This window comes from Diaphorina citri, unplaced genomic scaffold, assembly GCF_000475195.1.
Source record: "Diaphorina citri unplaced genomic scaffold, Diaci psyllid genome assembly version 1.1 scaffold284, whole genome shotgun sequence".
Taxonomy (NCBI): Eukaryota; Metazoa; Arthropoda; class Insecta; order Hemiptera; family Psyllidae; genus Diaphorina; species Diaphorina citri.
The window spans coordinates 43,980-54,890 of NW_007377720.1; the positions used below are offsets into that span (position 1 = coordinate 43,980).

General features: G+C 34.7%; 3 protein-coding genes across 7 annotated transcripts in view; 2 read left to right on the forward strand and 1 right to left on the reverse strand.

Annotated features, from left to right (window-relative positions):
- LOC103507049 overlaps positions 1-10,324 on the forward strand; it is a 54,022-nt gene extending 43,698 nt beyond the window's left edge. For 2 of the 5 annotated variants that reach the window (XR_541242.3, XM_026822013.1), the window contains one exon: positions 4,328-5,994. The gene's annotated coding sequence lies outside the window, so the exon portion shown is untranslated. Of the gene's footprint in view, positions 1-4,327; positions 5,995-9,388 lie in introns of those variants that run through there. The other 3 variants (XR_001809443.2, XR_541243.3, XR_001809441.2) reach the window with 2 other exon arrangements.
- LOC103507056 (cadherin-89D) overlaps positions 1-10,911 on the reverse strand; it is a 63,503-nt gene that overhangs the window by 40,810 nt on the left and 11,782 nt on the right. The window lies entirely within an intron of this gene.
- The window catches only part of LOC103507057, a 34,526-nt gene that overhangs the window by 14,139 nt on the left and 9,476 nt on the right, over positions 1-10,911 (forward strand). The gene's annotated exons all lie outside the window — the stretch shown is intronic.

Genomic DNA, 10,911 nt, shown 5'->3' on the forward strand with positions numbered 1-10,911 from the left:
TCTCGATATCACAACATGATCGTTGTAATTATCTTGCTTAAATGTAATCCTCTATTATTGCCTATTGTTTGCTCTGTATGAATTAAAACAAGTTGCTATGTCTACAGCAGTTAAAGAGTTCAATTGGCATAAATGTGTCTTACACATAGGTAAATGCAATCTTCAAATTTCCGTGTATCGTGTTTGGTGTTTGATCTTCTAAATTTACCTCCAAGTTCATCTTTTTATTGGTCAAATATGGGTCAACCTTAACACTTTTGGTTATCTTAAGAGCATCATTTAAAAATATTAATTTCGCTCTCAGAACATAAAGAACAAGATCAAGCTACCAAAAACTGTTAACATCATTAAATTACTAAGTGTGATGTGTGATCTATTTATTGATCTATTAACTAATGAAGTTGTATTCATCTAATGAAAGATAACGGGTCAGCCCCAGTTAAGTACATTTGAGAAAAGTTAAAATTTCACCAATGGGGCATATCCAAAACTATTCTTAGATTCTAGGTGGCAAGGTAGCTCGTATAACACTATAACAGTATGATGATGTTTTTCCAATTTTTATGACGATGCAATAGTAACTGTTTTACTTTGAACTCAAAGAAATAGAAGAAGACATTAAGAAAACATGAATTAGTACGACGATGAATTAGTAGTAAACGAAATACCTATGCATAAAATTATCATTTCCATCTTCCCAGCAAATGTTTTGTGAGGAAAGAAATATTTTATCATAAATTTAAAATAAGATAATGTCCATATTAAGTTACGCGGTCTAAAAGAACTTGTGAGCAACATTGCTGAACTATCTAAAAATACAGGTCAGTTGGACTCTAGGTATAACTGGTTTGCTATTCGGAAATTTATTTGGTACCTATACCTGCTTACCCTAGGTAGGTATCATCTTTTTTCAGAACAGTCCATCTTATCATCTATGAACATATCTTGTTAAATTCAGAATATGATTCTAATGATTAATTTTTCCAAGTGGATATATTTCGGGAATAGAGTCTTGAATTTTGGCTCTTTTCCATTTTTTCCGCACCATGATTTTTCCTTCTGTCAGCTTGGTGAAAATTCGGAAGTAAATATATCAGGTATCTGAGGTATCCAATTAAGAACTAATTGATGGGCTCATATTATATCTCCACACCTACATAGCTTTAATAACTGGAGAACTTGGGTTTTCATAGTTTATTAGATATATTTTTATCTTAATTGTTGATCAGTTCATCTGCTACCTCATACATAATCATAGCTTGGGGCTATTAAAGTTTCAATTTTTAGTCTATTTTTTTCAGTAGCTAGATATTGGCACTTGATCTGAAGTTTACGGTTGACTGGAGATTCTGTGAGTGTAGCAGTGTTTAAACATGTGTATGCAAATATTGATGTTATTATAAATTAACTGGTACCCATACTTAGGCGTTGATGTATTGATAAAGTATATTGTTTATTACATACTTGAATGCTTCCATGCACAAAGTAACAGGTTATCTAACTATTTCGACAAATACAATGTAGTTATCAAAACCGAGAGTGTCTCGCATTATAATGATATTACTTTGATGTCGCGTGCTCCAATAGATCTAATAGAATAGAATGAACTTATCTTTTGTCATTTGAAATCCAATTTTCATAATAATTGTAGGTAGGTATAATTCGACAAGTTCTACTGTGGAACAAGAGTTAGGTAGTAAATTGTAATCTGGAGAAGGGTTTTGCAAATAATTTCTAGTTGCAAAAGGTAAATGATACCTAATGTGATGAAGTGCAATGATAATGCGAATTATGATTAAGAAACTTATTAGGTATTCTTAGATACCAGCTTATGGTCAATTGGTTAACTATCACTAGTTGACTGTAGCTCTCCCTGACAGTAAATGAAGATAACGACGTATTTTATTAAACAAGAGGACTCTCTCGATAGTCTTGACCATACTAATGTCCTCAGGTCTCTGTACCTTTGAACTGAAAGTATCCTATTCACATAAAGCATCACCCACTGCTTGTATAATACTTTACCAAAGCCGCATACATTCATTTTTCCGCCATTCGATCCATTTAAGAATCTACTTAACTCTTGCTTTCCATTAAGTAAAAAGAGAAATGAATCTGAAATTTATTATTTTTTATATCAGGTGAAATTGATCGTGATGATCATGGTTTATTTCTTCCGCAATTATTTATTGTAAAAAGCGCATAGAGAGTTGCACTTAACATTCAAGTGCCTATGGATCTACTATTTTATTCGCTGCAAATGGTCATGATCCCAGCACCACAAGGTCTTAAGGTGTAAGTCATGATTAACCAAAGTGACCTGTGCAGAAGATGGAATACATTTCCAATATTACTCGGAGCGTAGACTCTCTAAACTCTAACCATTTATCCATAGTATCATCTAGTCTATTGGGTTTGCAAACTATCCATACAATGTCACGGTTGATTATTTTCTATCTCCAATAATCTCTAGAGAAAATAGCTGGCACAGTATGAGAGAAGATGATGGAAAGAAATTGATTAGGTCTTAATGTAAAAATAGGTAGGAATTTTTTTTTTTTTTTTTTTTTTTTTTTTTTTTTTCTAAAAACGGCACGATTACTCTGCTATGTAAATGACGCAAAGAATATAATTATTTACTGATGAACATTTCTGATAAAATCGATAAACCTATTATTACATTTAATACCCACACATTAGATGCTAATAAATAATTATATGAAAAGAAAGCTTTCATCGCATCAATTTCTTGAATAGTTCAATAAACAAGTGATTGTCTATCTCACAATAATGGAGACAGTTTGGGAAGACAACATGACAACATCCTAGGGTAACCCAGACTGAACAAACTCGAAACTGTCGGTGCATTCAGATAAATGCATTACCGCTGGGAAACGACACATCCACTGATAGTAAAATTCAGGAAAATGTGGCACATCCACTAATATGAAATTCAGGGAAACAATACAGATTTACCAATACTACTCCTGGTACATCCAGGGAACAATGTTTAGTCGCATCCACTGACAATAGATGATTTTTGGCCACCAACTATCACGTTCAAGCTTGTAAGCTTCAATGAATCAAGACGACAAAATCCTCATGTTTATTATGTTAGTCATAAGCAGACAAACCGTCTTCTTCTTTTTGGCGGAAGTTGTTGACATTTGGAAGAAGGAAAAAAAGTAGGTAAACCAAACAAACCCGTCAGAAACCACAGGAAAAATTCGATTATGTACTGACTTGACGACAAATTGTATAATAATTTGTGTTTACTTAGAATATGGCCTCTTTCTGTTTACAATCAGAATAACTCAGTCACTAATATTCATACCCGCAATCATGTTTAGATAGATACTGTAGATGAAATTCAAAGCAAATACCTACAAAACCACATAGTTAACAAGTAAGTCTGAATGACCACAACTCGATGTCAAAGCAAAGATTACGTTATACCAAAACCAACATCAAAGAATTATTCATCTCGAATAAAATACATGTTTATAGTGTGATCGTCAAGAGCAGTTTATCTGCACTTGAGAGGAATGGCGTGGAAAAAGGACGAGTTGTCAGATTTGGTGTGAATCCTCGGAAGAAAAATCTATGTCAGTTTGTCAGAATATTGGAAATTCGTCTAAAAACGATCCATTTTCCATTCTAAACATCTTTGATCTTTCTTCATTCTTGTACATTTTAAATCAATTTGGTTCAGCTTGATTCAGTGAGGAACAAAACAAGTACATTAGGAATATAGACACAGGTACATTAGCTATTATGTACCTACTTACAATGTTATATTTTCATAGAAGACTATATATTCAAATACCTCAGTCTGTATTTCAAGACAAAGACGAGTAAAAGTTGCTGGTCATTTTAATGGCCGAGAAGACAGCTTTCTTGCGTCAGGTAAAGAACTACAGATATTCTGTGCAGAATTTGAACCGAACAATTACATCATAACATTCATAACTGTTACTGGTTACTGCACTAGAACAGGTGCGTGCAGAAATAGAATATCTCCAACATGAGGTGCATGAACTTGATGCAGTAATGCCATAAAATACAGTACAGACTAGAGCCTATACTTATGACAGTTTATGGTAATGTCTATATTCTACACTGTCATTTGGCACGAACATACTGCATGTGGAGCACTTGTTTCAATTCATGAGTCGTTGAAGAGAACCATTATGTGCGTGGACAAAAGAAAATTTTGGGAAAGATGCTGGTTTTGGTGTCGGAAATTCGGACTGATGAGCTTTTTTTACTGTGGTCAAGTTGTGTGATGAAATTCATGTTACATGTTATTTTGTTTTCTGTTTTACAGCTGTTCTACAGTTCAGTTCTAATCTATAATTTTGAGAAGAAAGTACACCTTTGATGGACCATTTAAGGCATTAATAAAATTGGAAAACACTTAAAACACTATGGATTCCCATGCAAACATTCTCGTCTTGAAGGTAATCACATAGAACTTCGAAGAAAACATAATCAGTTAAGAGAACTGATTGGGAAACGGTAAGGTGCTGCTAATGGTCTTGGTATTTATTTACGCCAGTCTGGAAGCGTGACTGAAAGCTCAACTTAAGTGGGCAGTGGTAAAGTGGTTTACTTCCCAGGTACATTTAGTTCCCATCTAGAATATGCGGTAGTCTACCACGGTTTAGTCCCACTGTGAATCCTATAGTAGATTGTATTGCGTTCATTTGCGGTAAGTTTGCACTGCGACTGCACTTAATAGGTACTTAATGCGTGCTCCTTTTCTTCAAAACTTGACTGCAAACGGCGTATCATTATTTTATTATTTATCAAGGTCCAGTTTATAAAAGAATATAAATCTCTGTTGAAACGTTGGATTGCAACTTGCTGTTATCTCTGGTCGATGGCCTGGCAGGGTTTCTAGTTTCTGGCATCAGACTGTAAACTCTTGCACATTGAAATTGTAGATACCATGTGTATTATCTTCTAGCCGGTGGACTATATTCTCGTAATGCAGGTTACAGGTTACAATATTTTTGCCTAGAAGATGTTATAGTGATCTAGTGTTTTTTTAATGTGAAATAGATCTATTATACAAGGCTGTACGGTAGCCCCTGATAATTATGAACCTTTATTAAATTTATAGGCGTTGCACGAAGCAAAGATACGAGTACTTCCATAGCAATGAGTTTGTCAATTGAAGTTGTTGTTTTATTTATTAATTTATTTTATAGAGGCATTACTATTGATTCTATCCAACTACCCACCTACCATGTTTTGACCAAGTATGAATTTTGCTTTATCGGTGCCGGTCTTTCGAAACTTGCCCGTTTTCTTGTCGTATAAGGCTGCGGTTACATTGGATGCGATTTCATACGATGTGCCGTGACATTGCGTCGGTGGTCCCATAATGAAATAGACAAAGTCATTAGTTTTATGAGAGAAGTTACTCCAAAATTTTGGTGAACACTGTGACCCCTCTCATGAGGACTAATGTATTAAATCGATTCATAATCGTTTGATATCGTGTCGTATGAAATCGCATCCCATGTAACCACGGCCCAAAGCGGTGAGGTGTCAGTACTTTCTGATCAGCTTACATAAGATGCAAGCAAATCATTAAATACTTGGAAGTTATATAGAATAAGTTGAGGTTGATGATTTGTACTGACGAGACGTATCAGCAAGAAAATAAAATTCTCTGCGTTAGTTAAGTATTTAGTTTAACGGTAGAAAAGTGGAAACAAGTTGATTTCAATTACGTAGTATTCATATATGATCCTAGTACTCTTTGATGTGACCAGTATCCTTGCCAGATCTTTAGCAGTTATATAGCTGATTCTGTGATTTGCTTCAAAGGATTTACATGATCTGATAATCTGATATGCATGGTTCTAATTTTTGAAGATAGATATAGGTACAGGTATTGGTAAAAAAAAAAAAAAAATACCAATAGGTACAGGTAGGCAGGTTTGAAGATTATACAGCTTGATTTGCCTAAGCCTTTTAAGTAGATAAGGACGTTCATAATCTTAGCCAATTTTCACTCAGATAGGTACGTAGTAAAGTAATATGTGTCAAAATATCGTAAAAAATCGACACAATACTTTGGTAAGTCGCATAGTACATCATACATATATTATACCAAGATAGTTTTATGTCTGTATATGGTAAACGTGTTCATTGTTGTAATTATTCTGAATTATGTGTCTGTGATCTTTTGTGGTTGTCATGTACCTAGCATGACATCCACATGACTGTGGGTCAACTTTATCTTACTTCGAATGAACTCTGTCAAGTTTTTACCATACATTTTTAACTTCGCTCAAATCGAGGACAAAATTCTAATGTTTACCAAAAAGTAAAACCGGTCTGCACTGAGAAGAGATATGTGCTGGAAATAAAAGAAACGCTATCCAGAATATTACATGTATTTTTGAAATTTATCTACCAGCGAGCTTAAGATAAAAACAGTTATCTCCTTGGACAGTTTGTGAGCGAGCAAATTCCAAAAATCCCAAATTTGGTCCGAAGTTCCGGACGCTACGTAGTCAGGTAGAGATGATCAACTTTTAATGTTAATTTTTAGTTCCACATTTCAAATAGAGATAAAAGTTTTATCTTAAAATCGCAATACTTTTTTTTTTTCACTACCTTCTTCGTTTTCTTCCTAGAATCACAGGAAAGTTTCGTTTCTGTAGCTTTCGACTCTGTATTCCGTACGGATTCACAGGAGTGGCAGTTCATCTGCCTTCATTAATATTCATCTCGATTTTCTTCTCATCGTTGTCATTGATGCCAAAGTCGAAAGACCTACATACATTCGTATATCTGAAGATCCACAGGCTTGCTCATTCGTGGAATAGTGCGAAGATGGCTCTATACCTGCATAAGTTTATCAGAGCTCCTTGCAAATTTCCTACAGTCATGACTGTTACTTTCTTTTTGCGCATCCATAGATCTGCCAAGATAATTCCTTTTACTGACCGTATCAGAATCTCAAAGGAGGTAAATGTATGTACCGCATTTGGATTCATCTCATTGTTCCAATGTATCACATGAGTATATACTATTCACACATTAACAAATGCTTATAAATTGTCAGAGAGAGTACCGAGATATGTAAGTAGGTAAGTGCCGATGTAAATTTAATAGAAGTTCTCGTAATGTTTCAAATCGTGCGTGACTTGAAAATTCTATCCAGTTTTTTTTTTTTTTTTTTTTTTTTTTTTTTTTAAAAAAAAAAAAAAAAGGAAAAAAATGTCTGTAAAAAGGGGCTTTTTTTTTTTTTTTTTTTTTTTTTCAAAAAATAATAAAAATGGAAAGAAATGCATGTAAAGTAGGCAAACTGGTTGTAGTTTTTATTACATTACTTTACTATTACTGTTTTGGTACCTATTGGAAAAGGATGCATCTTAAAGAGTATCACGACTTTTGATCCAATTAAACCATGAATGAAGAAATCTGTCCCCCCATATGTATGTACGTTACAGTATGTACTTGTACATAGCTATGTCTATAGATCCACGTACTATATTTTTTCTTCTTTAAAGTTCCTTGGAGGTAAAGGTGGCGTTCCGATCCTAGCTGCCGGGCAGCGCGACCCGGCAGCGCTGCCGAGCTGTGCGGCCGCTGCCTACTGACAGTATAATATACCTATTTACCTATCTACATATTTTGATTCTGGTAGGTTGATTATTCTGGTAGGCAGCCTCATTCTCCCCTGGTACAATCTCGTGCTTTTCTCCCTCACATCATACAGTCTTGACATTCATGCTGAAAGAATTTAGCATAAAAAGACTAATCTTCGATTGCTCGGTCACGGTTTTCAAAATTAGAAACAGATATTATATGAGTTGAACACAAATTATTTTATGATCACAAACAGATGGCTCAGACGAATCAAAATGTATTAAATAATTGATTAATTTCTTCCGAACGCCCATAAAAATCCTTACCAAATTTCACTTAGACCGACATATTTATGAGAGTACCTAATCAACTTTGCCCGGTCAAAATGCAAATCCGAGAAACTGGTTCCCAAGACTTTAACTCTTCTGCAATTGGCGCACCAAAACTTCTCGAAAATCAATAAATCTCCAAAGTCCTAACTTGGATTCACGAACAATCTACGAAGGAACATAATGCTTAAATTGAGAGGTACTTTCATTTTTATAAACGAACAAAATCATCTCTCGGTGACATGGAGTTAATGAAGAGATTGTTTCAGTTACAGATAACGTTTGAATCAGATTGTAACGTCTTGATGGATGCCTGTTAGAATGTAATATGGTAGATCATCCAAGTAAATTGTATCACGAAACTGCCCATAGTGCCCAGCTCATCCAATCCTCACGTTGTCATGGATTTTTCTTTCTGCTAAAACAGCGGCAACTGTATCAGTCCTGGAACTCAATATCAAAAGTCATTTCCCAGTATCAATTCAAAAGATTTATATTGAGATCTGAAAATACAATTAGAAGAGAATGTGGTTCAACCAATTCAGTAAAATTCTTAGGCAATAAATAAAGCCATTATTTGTACTATCTGGTGGGAAGGAATTCCAACTTGATAATTGTTTAATTACTCAACATGAGACACATAACTGTCGAGGTTGAACATCTTGGACCTTCCAACTTCCAAAGAACTGCTTTCTTGGCATTATAAGTAGCTTCTATGCCTGAGAACCGTTTCAATATGGCATGTACCTATCTAACTTACCTTAAGTTATACTTATGCCTCTCCTTATGGATCAAAACATCCACGGAAATAAATTTAATCGTTCAGAAAAAATGCACCTTAGAATACACGAGATGTGAGTATTACTTCATATCGGTAGTTTCAAGTATGTATTGGTAAAATTGCATAATGCTGGGCTACTGGCAAAACATCACTCGGTTCTTATTCTCCCTCGTGGTCGATGTTGGGTATTACACCTTCCATGTCTATTCCCACTTTAATAGCTTTGGAACTTAGGTTCTCACCCATCGATAAATCGATATCCGATAGATAACATCTCTGACGGAGATTCTGTGTGCACCCTTCACTTTTGCTGCGGTCAGTGATGATCACTCTTAGACCAACACTTTGTATGATATGACTTCAGGCAAGGTTATATCAGTCACATTTCTCTTCCTGTCATTAAAGTCTTTCACTGGGCGTAATTTGTTTGTTTCCTTTGTTACAAAGTCATCTAATAGTCTACCCACTCATCTGATGACAAATCACTTAATCCTTTTCGTCCTTATTGTGTTTTCTATAGTTTTCGATGAACTTTCTTTTACCATATAAAACCTATTTTACTTCTCGTATAAGGTACTTTTCTCATCTTCAAACAAAGACAATTTCAAATTGAAGATACATATAAATATAATTGATGAACATGTATTGTATTTATTTGTTTCCACAGACTTTCTAAAAAAAGAGCACACATCCGCAAATGAAATTAATACTCATCGAAAAAAGTAGCCTGCCAGCAATTCTCTATTCATAATCACATGTTGACCCTAACGTATCTACATCAAGTGACCTCTCGGACCATGAAGAGAGAAAAAAGTTGCTTGGAAACTAGATTCATGAAATGGTTTGACCGCCAGAATGCTGATAAACAGGCAAATCTCGTGAACCCTAGCCAAGTGAATTTTATAGTGTCACACGAGGTATCTTCTTTCTCCCGAGGCCATTAGAAATCTTCTGGGAACAAGTGGACTTGGAAATCTTCTCGGTAAGAGGTTTTTGGTTCTGACCGAATAGAAGATTCTGCTCACTTCTGAGCTGTCAGTTGTGAAAATAATTTTGAGACCGCTTGCTGACCAAGTGACCACTATTAGTTGGTGAATTAATGATGGCACCTTATCGTGCTTGCTGTAGATCTGTGATTTATAAATGAGTATTATGATCGATGCTGGGGGTATGGTGGGATTATTAATTTTGTTTTACAAGATTTTGGAAAGTTTTTGAATTAATTTAGTCGTTAAAAGGTTAACAAAATAGAAAATATCCTAAATAACTATTGGTAATATACGTAAAATTAGGAAAAAAGAAACAGACACGTGGAAATGTCTGCGAGCATGGAACACTGGAAAATGTCTTTATTCTTCCACTTTCTACGATATTCTAGCAACGATTTCAATAAAAATAAACGTTCCAATAAAGACAAGGATCCAATGAAAGGAACTAAATAATCAAATCAAATTTAACAATCAGTTAAATCCAAGGTCTTGGGTTATAATAAATCCGGACCGTTTGGGATCTTTTACTTTCCTTGAGAAAAGATAGTGCCCCAAAAAATAGAAAGTGAAAAAAAGAAACTGCCTGTCATTTTATTTAAAGACTCACACCACCCATCCCATTTCGTTAATTTTGATAAGAGATGGTCTTCCAATCTGTATTTTTATCCACTGAACCCTTGTGTGTTTTAGAGCGCCCGAAGTTTTTGGAGATCCTGTAAAATTGGTCGTGATAGAACGATAATACGATACTATTGCAGAAAATAGGATTACCTTTTTTGCACGCTTACTAACCATAATGATCTTAAAATACGAGTGTTACATTTTTGCTACACTCGGAGCCAGTGTCTATTCCAATGTTAGAATTATCTTTGGACCAATAAGGACAAAGATGTACCTGAGACAATTTATATCTCTGTTCTCACCATATACAACAATGTTGGTTCTTGGTTCATACAAAGTAAACAGCAATTGGATCTATCAATCTATCAATACTCACTGAAAAATACATAATGTGAACTTAAGTTATTGTCAAGTTCATGGACTTAAGTGTCTTCTTCTTATGTGTTTTTTTTTTTTTTTTTTTTTTTTTTTTTTTTTTTTTTTTTTTTTTTTTTTTTTTTTGAATAATTTGTTCGACTGGAAGTTTGTAATGGAAGTCGCGCGACCCGGCAGCTAGGATCGGAACGTCACCTTTATGGCG